Consider the following 12699-nt stretch of genomic DNA (forward strand, 5'->3'; position numbering starts at 1 on the left):
GAATACTAAAAGAACTGCTTGGTCTTTCAGACTTTTCTTTAAACGAAAATCTATTTTTAAAAAATTCAACATCTCTAGTTTCAAATATTGTGTTCTTTTTTATCAAATTATTTTTAGAGTCAATGACTAAAAATCTATAGGCATTACTATGAAGAGCATAGCCTATAAAGACACAATCAACAGCTTTCGGATCAAGTTCAGTTCTCCTAGGTGCTGGAATAAAAGTTTTAGCTAAACACCCCCACACTTTAAGATATTTATATGAAGGTGTCTTGTCATTCCACATTTCATAAGGGGACTTATTATTTTTCTTATTAGGAATTCTGTTAATAATATAACATGCAGAAAGAAGTGTTTCTCCCCCACATGTTAAAAGGTAATCTAGAAGAGTTTAGCACTGATATGAACATATCCTTAAGAGTTCGATTTTTTCCTAGCTACACCATTTGGTGTGTGTCTTTCCCAAACCAAGACATGAGTTTTATAGGCAAAACTGAAAGTAACTGTCCCATCCATGATTAGAGAATAATACAGAATGTTAATGGTTGTCAGTAGTGGGTATTTTAATGACTGTGAGTAGTGGGTTATTACAAAATATGGTCAGAAAATAATGGCTAGTTTGATCTGCTAAATAATTTCGAAAATAAATAAAATAATAAAAAAATTATTTTGGTTAAGGAAGCCCAAGAGTCCAAGAGCCCAAGGCCTCAATCAAGACTTTTTAATAATTGCGTAGGGAGTGATTCGAACCCCTGACGTTCCACACAAATGCCACATTTCTCACTACTTGGACATTTCATCTAATTTGATTATTTCTTTCACATTTTATATTTATACTATAAATATATAACAAAATTTAAGGGTCAGTTGATATTATATAGTTTTCTATACTTTGGGGAGTATTTTGCCGTTTTAGTGCTCAACACCCGTTTGATTGAAGTCATCAAGCTTCTATAGTTTTGCTTATGATTATTTTCATCTAGGAGTTCCATCTTAACCTCGAAAATTATTAAGCAATATTGAAATCCAATTGCTTATTTGAGCTTTAGACTATTAAGTCATGTTAACATAGGGGTATTTAAGTCATTGCACACATTCTATTTGAGTCTTAGCACCTGCAGCCATGTATATATATACACTCGTGTATCTGTATCATTTTGGAATTGAGAAGTGAATAACAAAATTTTTCCCGCCATTTTCTTTTCTCTCCAAGTTCTAGAATCTCCTTCTTCATCAACTTATCATGGTATCAGAGCAGTGAAGTTTCCCTGTGATGGCGAACAAATCCAGTGCTGAAATAGAGATTTAAAACCAGACGAAGCAAGCTGGTTCATCAACTGATTCGTCTGCTGTAGAAATGATGACCGGAGATGTGATTCCTCTTGTTAATCGATTGATCAGTGATCCGAGCAGTCCGTATTACCTCCACTATTGGGACAATACAGGTATGCAGCTCATCTCTGTGATGCTTAATGAAGATAATTATGCGACGTGGAATCGTGCGGTGGTGATGGCACTCAGTGTGAAAAAAAAGAAGGGCTTCATTGACGGATCGATCGTCAAACCTTCATTGGATGATCCTCTTTATGGAGCTTGGAGGAGATGTAATCATGTGGTTTCCTCTTGGATTATCAACTCCATTTCGAAGGAGTTATACCCCAGTGTGATGCACAAAGATTCGGCGAGGCAAATCTGGATTGAGCTCAAGGACTGCTATAGCCAAGGTAATGGACCTCGCATATATGAACTGAAGAAGCAAATTGCTTCGATTACTCAAGGAAATTGCTCTGTCAATTCCTATTTCAATCGATTTAAAGGTCTATGGGAAGAATTGGAGAATTATAGACCGGAAGTCAACAATGCCAATTATAAGTCTGAAGATCAGACAATGCAGTTTCTTATGGGTTTAGATGAACATTTCTCCGGTGTGAGAAGCCAAATACTGTTGATGGATCCATTATCCCCTCTCAACAAGGTATTTGCCCTAATGCTACAAGATGAGAGGCAAAAGGAAGTTGTTGGTAAAAGACGACAACAATTTGATGCAAAGGCTTTTGCCAGTAGACTGATTTCCAATTCCACTAATAATGAAAGAGCCAGTACATTACAAAGAAGGGAGAAACCAATGTGTAGCCACTGTGGAATGCTTGGGCATCTTAAGGGAAAATGCTACAAGCTAATTGGTTATCCTCCAGGTCACAGACTTTCTAAAGGAAAATATCCAGTTGCAAATGTTGTTAGTGAATCGTCTCAGGTTAATAATTCAGAAGTAATTAATGCTATCTCTAGCCTCACTATTACACCTGATCAATGCCAACAAATTCTAGCTGTGTTGGCACCACAGTTACAGGGACAAACTTGCAATTTGCGGCCAACAGACTACAGTCAACAACCTGAAGATATGATATCTCCCTCGTTCTCAATGCCTAATGCATTTGCCTTCTCAGGTAATCTCACACGCTCTAATGTCCCTGCACTTGCAGATAAGTAGATCATAGACACGGGAGCTTCAGAACGCATGGTCCGTTCTCTTAAACATCTAACCACTATGAATGCCAGAATTAATGGATTTGTAAGATTACCTGATGGTAGTACTGCTGATGTTACCCACACTGGGACAGTGAAGTTATCTGCTACTTTGATTCTGACAAATGTTTTAGTTGTGCCATACTTTAAATTTAATTTGATATCTACCAGCAAATTGACACTTGAGCACAACTGCTTCTTGATATTCATCCACAATTGTTGTTTTGTTTAGGATCTTTCGATATGGATGACGATTGGGGTAGGCAAGCTTGAAGATGGACTCTACCATTTTCAGCGTTCTGGACATCAAAGCAATAAAAATACTTCACTCAAATCTCTACAATAATTCTGCTTCATCTTCGACATGTAATAAAGAAAGTCCTGTTGTTTGTACCTCAATGAAAACTAATGCTGTCAACACAAACATTGATGTTTGGCACTGTCGATTGGGACATATTATTGTTTCCAAACTGTCTCTTTTACATAAGTTGGTTCCTGCCATCACTTTTAATGAACACTTGCATTGCTCAATCTGTCCTATGGCTAAACAACATAGATTACCATTTCAGCATAGTGAGACAAAAACTTCCAAGGCATTTGAGCTCATACATTGTGATATTTGGGGGCCATATTCAACTCCTACCTTGGATGGCGCTAAATATTTTTTAACAATTGTAGACGATTATAGTCGTATGACTTGGACCTATCTCATGCGAGACAAATCTCAAACCTGATCCATCATTCAATCTTTTTTTTGCTTGATTCAAATACATTTTCATTGCAATATAAAATACCTCAAATCAGACAACGGATTTGAATTCCTCATGATTGATTTCTTCCACTCCAAAGGTGTTATACACCAAGTAAGTTGTGTGGAAACACCACAAAAAAATGGTGTAGTAGAGCGAAAACACCAACATATTCTTAACATTGCTAGAGCCATTAAATTTCAAGCCAAATTACCTCACAAATTCTGGGGGGACTGCATTCTCACTGCTACGCATCTTATTAATCGAACTCCAACCACAATTCTCAATAACAAATCTCCTTATGAGCTTCTATATCAAACTAAGCCATCCTATACTCACCTTAGAGTTTTTGGTTGCCTTTGTTATGCTTCCACTCTTAAGAGACATCGAACCAAATTTGATCCAAGAGCTATGCCCTATATTTTTCTTGGGTATCCCTATGGCATGAAGGCCTACAAGCTGTACAACCTCCAAACAAATACCACTTTCATTTCCAGAGATGTTTCTTTCCATGAGATAATATTTCCTTTTCATCACCCTCACCTTTTCAAGTTTCTTTCCTGTCCTACTAATATTTTACATCCCAGTCAGACTTTATTTTCGGTACAGTCACATCAGTATGTTGACATTCCACTCATCACCTCAGATTCAGCCACCACAAACATTCATTCTTCATCATTATCTGATCAACCTTCTCCCTCAACATCACATATTTCACAAGGAAAAGCCTCATTTGAGATTACTTCATCAGAAACATCTCAACCATGTCTCACACCTCTCCGCAGATCTACTAGACCCAAGCATCCTCCATCCTATCTTCAAAATTATCATTGCAACCTGGTGTCACAGATGCCTCCATCTCAATCAAATTCCATGGAGAAAGGACCTGAATCTGGAAGGTAGTACCCCTTATCAAACTGGTTGAGTTATAACAGATTGTCTCCTTCACAGAGAAAGTACACATTAGCACAATCCACCATCTATGAGCCTCAATCCTTTGCTGAGGCATCTCAACATCCAGATTGGTGTCAGGGCATGGATACAGAGTATCAGGCTCTTGTTTCAAACAACACTTGGTCAGTTGGCCAGCTTCCAGCACATAAAAAACCAGTGGATTGCAAATGGGATTTCAAAGTAAAATTGAATTCAGATGGGACAGATGAAAGGAAAAAGGCCTGACTTGTGGCTAAGGGCTTCACACAACAAGCTGGTTTAGATTATGAGGAAACGTTTTCACTTGTTGCCAAGCTCGTTACGGCGAAAACTTTTTTGGTCGTTGCAGCCCAGAAAAAGTGGCATCTTTATCAATTAGACATTAACAATGCCTTTCTTATTGGTGAACTAGATGAAGAAGTCTACATGATGATGCCTCCAGGTTATGAGCAGCAGGGGGAGAATGAAGAAAAATTAGTTTGCAAATTAAACAAGTCCATATATGGACTCAAACAGGCATCACGCCAATGGAATACCAAGTTTTTGTCACAGGGCTTTAAGCAATCAAAATTTGATTACTCCTTATTTAGCAAACAAAATGGTTGCTCTTTTACTGTGCTAATTATCTACGTAGATGATATTATCATAGGTGGAAATAATTTGCATTATATTGAGGAGTTCAAGAAGAAATTGAATGATCAATTCAAGCTCAAGGACTTGGGGATTTCAAAGTATTTCCTTGGGCTGGAGATAGCTAGAACTTCCAAAGGCATATCCATTTGTCAAAGAAAATATGCTTTAGAAATATTGGCAGATGCTAGTTATCTTGAGGCTAAACCAGCAAAAAGTCCTTTGCCACACAATCTGAAGTTAAGCAAGGATGGAGGGGAAGCTATTACGGATGCTAGTATGTATCGGAGGTTAGTAAGAAGGATACTATACTTAACAATAACGAGGCCTGATCTATCATATGCGGTGCAGGTCCTCAGTCAGTTTCTTGAATCACCGAAGCAGGCTCATTTAGAAGCAGCCCATCATGTGTTAAGATACTTGAAGGGAACGCCTGGACAAGGTTTATTCTTTGATGGCATATCTGATTTATAGCTTAAGGGGTTCTGCGATGCAAATTGGGCCGCATGTTTAGATACAAGAAGATTTGTCACCAGTTATTGCATATTTCTGGGAAATTCATTAGTATCTTGGAAATCTAAGAAGCAACATACGGTCTCCAGATCATCAGCCGAAGCAGAATATAGGTCAATGGCAGCTGCAGTTTGTGAGTTGAGCTGGTTGAAAAATATATTGAGTGACTTAAGTGTTACGCATACTAAAGCTGCATTACTTTTCTGGGACAACCTATCAGCTATACATATAGCAAGCAATCCTGTCTTTCATGAAAGAACGAAGCACATAAAAATTGATTGCCACCTTGTAAGAGACAAAGTACAGATAGGAGAAGTAAAAATGCTACATACTGCTTCACAAAATCAACTTGCAAACCTGCTAACTAAACCTATGGGAGGAGCAAAATTTAAGTCTTTGTTAGACAAGATGGGGATATTGAATATACACTCCCCATCTTGAGGGGGGGTATTGAGTCATGTTAACATAGGAGTATTTAAGTCATTGCACACATTCTATTTGAGTCTTAGCACCTGCAGCCATGTATATATATACACTCGTGTATCTGTATCATTCTGGAATTGAGAAGTGAATAACAAAATTTTTCCCGCCATTTTCTTTTCTCTCCAAGTTCTAGAATCTCCTTCTTCATCATCAACTTATCATAGATGGATGAATTGTTTGATTGAGCTTCTCAACGTTGAGTAGTCCAAGCATTACTGTTTTGCATTTTAAGCTGCGTGGCATTTTACCCAAAACAATGATTTACATTGTAGCGGACTTTGGAGTCTTTTCTGGTTGTGTATGGTATATGGTAATGGTTTCTATCACGATGTTCACAAAGAATCTCTAGACTCGTAATGTTTTATTCCCTTTTTCTTTTTTTTTTCCTTTTTTTTGTATATTCATTTTTAGTTTTTGGTTTCTATCACGATGTTCACAAAGAATCTCTAGACTCGTAATGTTTTATTCCCTTTTTCTTTTTTTTTTTCCTTTTTTTTGTATATTCATTTTTAGTTTTTGATTTTAGTAGTTTTTGTTTGTCTCCTCTGTCCCTGCAATGCCCACGTTCTACAACATGATTAAATACCAAAGAATCAGCTCCCACACTGTACATATACAGCAGGGACCATCTTAAGAGAAGTGTGCAATTTTGTATCTTTTACGTCAGTTTGTAGATATATTTCGTTACAGTCGCATTTTAATCTTCAAGTTGCAGTGGGTGGAAAACTGGCCATTACATGATGCACAAAGAAAGATGTTTAGCAAAATGAAAATTGCATGCATGATGCATGTACTGTTGTGTTTTTATTCTTCAGCATTTTACTCTTTCATTGGAATGATTGTTAAACTTAGCATTCGAGGATGTTTAACTTAATATTTTGACAAAAAGAGCAATTTATGCATACCCTTTGTGTTTTGATTGGGAAATATCAAATTGTGTCATTGGTTAGTTACATAAGCCATGATGGGAAAGTGGAAGCATTTGCTTCGTCTTTATGACATGCTAGTCGTCAACTCTGTTAAATTCTTGGTTTTTCTCTTGTAATGAGTAGATTATACACTTCCATGATTAGGACTTTCATACATGATATAAATGAATTTGTAGCTGAAGACATCAAGAGAATGCATTTGCAAGGACACTAAAGCTCTATGAGTTGGAAGGGCATCTAAATTCAGCGCATCAAAGTAATCACTTTTCCCTTCTCAGAATGTGTTGTTTTAGTTAATAACCTAACTGTTACAACTTCAAGTGATTGGGAATGTCATTTTTTCAGATGCCTGAATTGTTAACGAGCAACACATTTGCAACCCATGCAGTTGCTGCTGCAGGGTCTGTGGCACTAGGCACTGTTCTCTCTTACTCTCTGGATACTTTCAAAGTCCTTATACAGGTATGATGTTCTCAAATAGATTTTTCGTTCATCTGCTCAACATACAGGAAACACCCATGCATGGCCCTCAATATCTTTCCGTCAATAGCAATACTTACATAATTCTTTGACTACAAAAAACAGGTTTGCTCTGGATCTAGGAAACGGTTGTCTATGGCTCAGATTCTTGATAGAGTCCGAGTCATCTCAGGATATTCAGGTAAGTTTACAATTGTTAACTATTTTCAAGAAATAATTGGTGAATGAAGTTACGTGGAGTTTGAAAACCACTGCAATTTTCTGTTAAGAAACTCAACTTTTGGAACAGCATTAAATTATGAGCTGCGAAGGGATTTAGTTTTTCATGCCCAATATCTTATCAATGTGCATGCACATATTCATGCTAACATAAAAAGATTTTTCAATTGACAAAATTAATAAGATTAGATGATAGGGCACTATAAGGGCCTGTTTCTTAGGATTTGAGATAAAGTAAAAATGAAAAAAATAGTGCAGGATAAAACTACTATTGAAAACAAGAAAACCTGGTCTGATCAAATGTCAAATATGTATAGCTTCTAAAATGATAGTTATGTAGGATCTCTGAGATAAATTTAGCTCTAAATTGAAGATATTTAAAAGTATTGCTCCATATAGTCAAAGTTTAAACATGGTTTCAGTGGTTCCTCAAGCTTTAAGAATTTTATTTGTGCATGCTCAATCTTGATTGTTTTTTTATGCATTCTTGAGAGACAAAATCCGTCAAGATTTTTATTTCCCTCTGTTACTCTAGTTATGCGTCCCTATCTTCTTTTGTTTGTTATTTATGATTTCATTTGTGTGAATGCTTTAGAATATTAATGACAAATTGGAAATATTTTTTATTCTTTAAGGTCAACTCAACAGAGTTTTCCTTCTTAAATATTGTAGGTTTGTATAGTGGTATTGGTTGGTTGATTACTAGTAAAGCATTGGGGTTGGAACTTGGGAGTTCACTTTGGTGTTTATGAGATATTGACAGCTTTCTACAAATGTAAACTGTCCTTTATTTTTGTGCTTTTTTTTTTTTTTTTTTTTTTTTTTTTTCCTTTTTTTTTTTTTTTTGTGTTTATTCTTGCCTTCTCTTTATGAGCTCCTTCTTTCCAGTTAGCAGTGTGCAAGGCAGCACTTTCTTGTTATGATAAAGAAACTACTCTGAAATTGTGTATGATAAGAAAATGATTTCATTCAAGAAATGGCTTTATTTACTGAAAGATGTGGAGCGGGTGATTAGATGGGTGCCCAAGTATAAGTCTTAGACAAAGACTTGGAAGGAAGATTGACCTGATACTTCTTTATTTTTCACCCAAAAAGTATCTAATTGGAAAGAGAGTCTAGTAACAACCGAGTTTTCAAATGAGATACTGGAAAGTAAAAGGGAGGTACAGCAATTCGCAGTGCTTGGGTACAATCTTTCGTGAGTGTCAAAGTCAAAGCTGCTGTTTACAAACAATCATCATTTTCTGGAATGGATCCTAGTTATCATTATGGAGTTTTGCATGGTTATTTTGCGACTGTAGTGCTGCCGGATTTATCCGTACAGAATAAGGAAGCATTTGTCATGTACATGTGTACACATGTTCAGATCACTTGCACAAATATTTAAGATTTTCAGAGAAGTATCCTTAAGTATTTATTCATCGTTTACTTGTTTCATCAGTAGCGAGAAAAGGTTAATGTAGCCAACTCCAAATTTGGTCGTAGATAAGGCTTAATTTGTTGATGTCATCGTGTTTACATATTTTGTCAATTGCTAGTTGAAATAGCAACAAAATTAATTTTGTTAGAAAGAAAATTGAAATGATTTTGACATTGAAAAAATGCAGCAAATTGAGTGGAGCTCTGTAATAATAATGGAAGTAGTTTTCCAATGAGGCGTAGGACTTGAAATTTGTTGTGTGTAAAGGACAAAATTAATCATGATGTTAGACAAGTGTGCTAAGATCAACTGAATGTGCTTGTTGGTATTCCATGGTGGTTATTGAAGCTTGTCTGTAACTGGATGCTGCAGAGGATCCCCTGTTTTTGTCTTCCCATAAGCATGCACGTGTTCTTCTCTAATATACTTATGTTTCTGTGAAAGAAACGGATGATATCTAAATGTTGTGGAATGATGGTCTGCCACTCCATGCTTCTGTTATTTAAGCACACATTGGTTCCATGCTAAAATTATTGCATTGCTCTTGCTTCTTCTTCATCAGACGGTCGTGAAGACAACTATATGCATGTCTCTGAAGCTCTAATGTCAGGACTTGCTGCTGGAAGTGTCGAGTCTCTTGTAAGCTCTCCGTTTGAACTTATTAAATTCCGTGCCCAGGTGGCTTCTGCTTCTCACATTCTGCCAGGGGCCGACCTGGGGGGGTTTTGTAGGGGCAATTGACCCTCTAGATTTTGGGGGGGAAAAAAAATTTGCTTAGCTTTTTTTTTTTTTTTCCTTAGCTTTTTTTTATTAGAAGGTACCTATAAATTTTATTTTTGACCCCCTAACGCAAGTCTTCTGGATCCGCCCCTGCATTCCGCGCCATCCATCTGTTGCTGAAATGAGCTGTTCCTCCTTTAATTGCAAGATTACTGCCTGGATATTCACTTGACAAAAGGCAATAAGTAACTCAGTCGGCCTTTTGTCTACCTTGACAACTAAACATGCCAATACAATAGATGCATGAAAAGAATATCCATGGATGATGACAGGATCTGGGAGACCTCCACCTGTCAGTAATGTTAGAAGACTATCAGATGTCATCAGTTTAGAAGGATGGGGTGCTCTATGGAGAGGCCTTAGACCTGGATTAGTCCAAGATTCCATTTTTGGTGGCATATTTTTTTCAAGCTGGCAATTTTTACACGGAGCGATGATGGAATGGAAAGCAGCTGGAATGGATCCCTTACCCAGGTTTTTCATTTGTTGGTCTTTAAATTTGTTTATGATGTTACTGTTGATTTAACTCAGATTTAGCAGGAAAGAGTACTTCAGTACAATTTGATTTCTTTCCTGGTGAACTTCAATTTCGGAAGCCGAAATGTCCTGCATAAATCAATCTTCTGGTGGGCTACCAATACTTGAGCAAATAACTGTTTTAAGACTTAAGTTCCAGAGGGATGAATTTTGGCTTATAACTTAAATTCTTCTGTTTGATTTTTGATATTTCTTAACGGACAATAACATCTCAAGTAAGACAATGTTCTTCCAGTGATTTGCACATCATGGTTACCTGTAGTTCACAATTCCTTGCTGTACTTGTTCCATGAAACAAAATGATTCGAGCATGGGAGAAAAAAGATTTTGCTTTATTTAACCCTCAAGGAACAGTATAGTGTGATTTATCAAGCAGTCTGCCCTAACATTACACATTATGAAATTTCCATTTCCATTCCCATTTACATTCAGCAAATCTCAACATTCAGTTCTTGGTGTTGTTTAGTGTTCTTTCTTCAATTCTGTTTCAACTTTAGCAAGAAAGCTTTAGTTGGTGGAAATTGACGATAGTAGTAACAACTGTATTGAAGCCAAAAGACAGTAAGATTTATAAAAAGATAAAATGTAATTCTTTTGCCTCCATTTTGTGTGTGCAAGGTTACAGTTATTGCCGCTCGTGACTTGGATTACCTGTTTATGAATTTCTTAGAAGATAAGTGCAAATTGAATTTAAAAGGTATGCTTGATTGCTTTATTTTTTAATTACGTAATAGTAAAATTGTCTTCAGGTTCGATGAAGAAATTGGCCCATCGTCTCCGGTAGCCATTAGTCTAGCAGCTGGAGTTTCTGGAATAGTAGCTGCAGCTGCCTCTCATAGTTAGACACTGCCAGAAGTCGATCACAATGCATTGTGCTCCCGAAGGTATGGTGTCATACTAAGAGAATAATTTGGTGCACGAGTAATTTTGGTTTTTGAAGCAAAGTTCAAACCTTGTACGATTCTTCAATGGTAGTTTGGTGTTCTCGGTTATTTTTGAATGACTTAAATTTTCTCAAACATCTTCATTCAGAATGACAGTATGACATATTTCAGTGAAGATCTAAGGCAATGACAGTTGTTATGAATTTTATATTTTCCTTGAATTCCTTTTTACCTGCAGCTATAGCCTACATACATAGATCTTTGCCCCTTTGGTAAAATAATCACTTTTCTTCAGTTTGTATCCATGGAGAGAAAAATCCTCAAATGGAATAGACCAGGAAAGAGATTTGAGAGACTCACCGGCATCCACCCCGCAGATAAGACTTTACTGATGAATGGAATATGGTTGTGAATGGCTCGTTCTGGACTTGCATCGTTTGTGGTTGTAGGAACTTACTTCTTGGCAGTTGATCACCTGGTTCAGGTTGCGCAATGAATATTGGTGTCTTCTTGGATTCGTATCAGAAAATCCTCGAGTACTGCTTCTAGTTCAGTTTTACAATTTATCTTGTTAGAGTGTGCAAGTCATGACTCGCTAGAAAAGTAAGTTTTGTTAATAAAAAGTAATTTTGAAAATCGTGATTGGTGAAATAAGTAATTTTAATAAGTTTAACTTACCAGATTTTCAGATTCTGTCGTTCTTTAAATTTTGCACTCGTTTGAATGCGGTACCTTAAAACTATTATACGTATTTGGAGAATGGACATCAGCCTTTGTAAGCTAAATTTTGACCAAATGATCTCGGTTTATTTTGTTCGTTCTTAGTATTAGAGCTTTTTAAAAGGCCAATGCCTGAAACAGGAAAAAATGAACTCTCTGTTTTAGAAAAATACTAAGGAAATAGTAGATTGATGAAGAATATGTTGTTAAAAATATGAAAAACATTTAGGTTTGTGTATAATATTATTTTATTGAAAAATGTGTGGTTAAACAGAAGAGAGAGAAAATGTATTTTAAAAATAATGGAGATCAAACAAGTGCTAAGAGTCATTTGATTACTATTTATTGCCAAACAAAAGCTTAGTTATAAAAGTATGTTTTTAATTACGTCGTATCAAGGACGGTTATGTTGCTTGGGCAAGGTTTGGGGACAGAGTTGGTGACAGGTGCCGTCGCCTTCTTTTTTTAAATTGTTTAATGAAATGTTGATATGTGTCCCCTGTTTTTAAATCTTGTCTCCTACCCTATTTGTGTAGCATAACTCATATTAATGAATTCAACCTTGTTATACTTACACGCACACTTACACCTTTTTACATGGGGGTAAAGCCATTTGTACATCATGTTGTACAATCCCCATATGTTGAAGGGGTTCGCATGAACTAAAAATTTGTGGCCCCCCTCATTGTGAGGGGACGGTATAAGTGTACAGCACTAAGCAGAACCCTTCTATATGGCAATATTTACACTCTTGATTTTAAACTCATCCATCACATCATTGCACGAATTTCCTCCACATACAGGAAATGTCAACCAAGTTGTAATGATTGATGTACATATAACATTATTCTAATGAATTACACATAAGGATGACAACAGGATGGGACGAGTTTATG

The 12699-nt window shown here is 36.4% G+C and overlaps 1 pseudogene; it reads left to right on the forward strand.

The window, feature by feature from the left end:
- Window positions 1-7108: 7108 nt before the first annotated feature.
- Window positions 7109-11718, forward strand: LOC111400596 (annotated as a pseudogene).
- Window positions 11719-12699: the final 981 nt, after the last annotated feature.

Source organism: Olea europaea, chromosome 10 (assembly GCF_002742605.1).
Source record: "Olea europaea var. sylvestris chromosome 10, O_europaea_v1, whole genome shotgun sequence".
Taxonomy (NCBI): Eukaryota; Viridiplantae; Streptophyta; class Magnoliopsida; order Lamiales; family Oleaceae; genus Olea; species Olea europaea.